Source organism: Myotis davidii, unplaced genomic scaffold, assembly GCF_000327345.1.
Source record: "Myotis davidii unplaced genomic scaffold, ASM32734v1 scaffold93, whole genome shotgun sequence".
Lineage (NCBI taxonomy): Eukaryota > Metazoa > Chordata > Mammalia > Chiroptera > Vespertilionidae > Myotis > Myotis davidii.
In genome coordinates this window covers 11005550-11006478 of record NW_006292095.1, presented here as the reverse complement: position 1 = coordinate 11006478, position 929 = coordinate 11005550, and the positions used below count along the sequence as shown (strand labels likewise).

At 35.5% G+C, this 929-nt stretch overlaps 1 protein-coding gene across 1 annotated transcript in view; it reads left to right on the top strand.

Moving 5' to 3' along the window:
* DCTN6 (dynactin subunit 6) overlaps window positions 1-929 on the top strand; it is a 30065-nt gene that overhangs the window by 26036 nt on the left and 3100 nt on the right. The gene's annotated exons all lie outside the window — the stretch shown is intronic.

Here is a 929-nt window from a genome sequence, read left to right as displayed (position 1 = left end):
ACATATACAAAAGCCATGAAAATGGGAGATAATAATGTTATTGAATCAAAAGGTAAGCTATGTTGGCAGTTTTATTGTGAAAAGTGATTACCTCCTTTCTCTTTGTGGTATCTGGAATGCGACCTAAGTACAGGCAGACCTCGCTTTATTGCGCTTTCCAGATAATGGGTTTTCATTAACATCCAGGCAAGACCCTCCACCAACAAAAAGATTACAGCCTGCTGAAGGCTCAGATGATTGTTAGCAATAGAGTATTTTTTAATTAAGGGTGTGCACATTTTTTCTTTAGACATAATGCTGTTGCACACTTAGTAGACTACATTATAGTATAAACATAACTTTTATATGCACTAGAAAGGCAGAAATTTTGTGTGACTTATTTTATTGCAATATTTGCTTTCTTGTGGTAGTCTGGAACCAAACCTGCAATATTTTCAAGGTTTGCCTATACAAACTATGGCAAAGTGGTATGCATGGAAGTGGACTAAAATAGCTGTGAGACTAATTCCACTCTTTGCCTTTAAGGAATCTAATCTAGTAATGCATTTAATACATTAAATTAAAAATTCAGCTGTGTATATTTAAATCAGAATTGAACTTTATGGAAAGTTTAAATGAAAGTTTGGAGAAAGATTTCTACTAAATAATGCACTAATGTCAATGATAATTTAGTGGGTTAATGTTATTGTAGAATTTTTAAAATTCTATATAATTCTCTAAAATATATAGAGAACTACATAGACTGATGAACAGGGACAGATCCAAAGACAGAGAAACAGCAATCAGACTATCAATCCCCAGAGGGAAAGTAGGGGAGGGTGGGGGTAAGGGGAAGAGGCCAACCAAAGGACTTGTATGCATGCATATAAGCCAAACCAATGGACATGGACAACAGAGGTATGAGAACATGAGTTGGAGGGGGGGAGGTT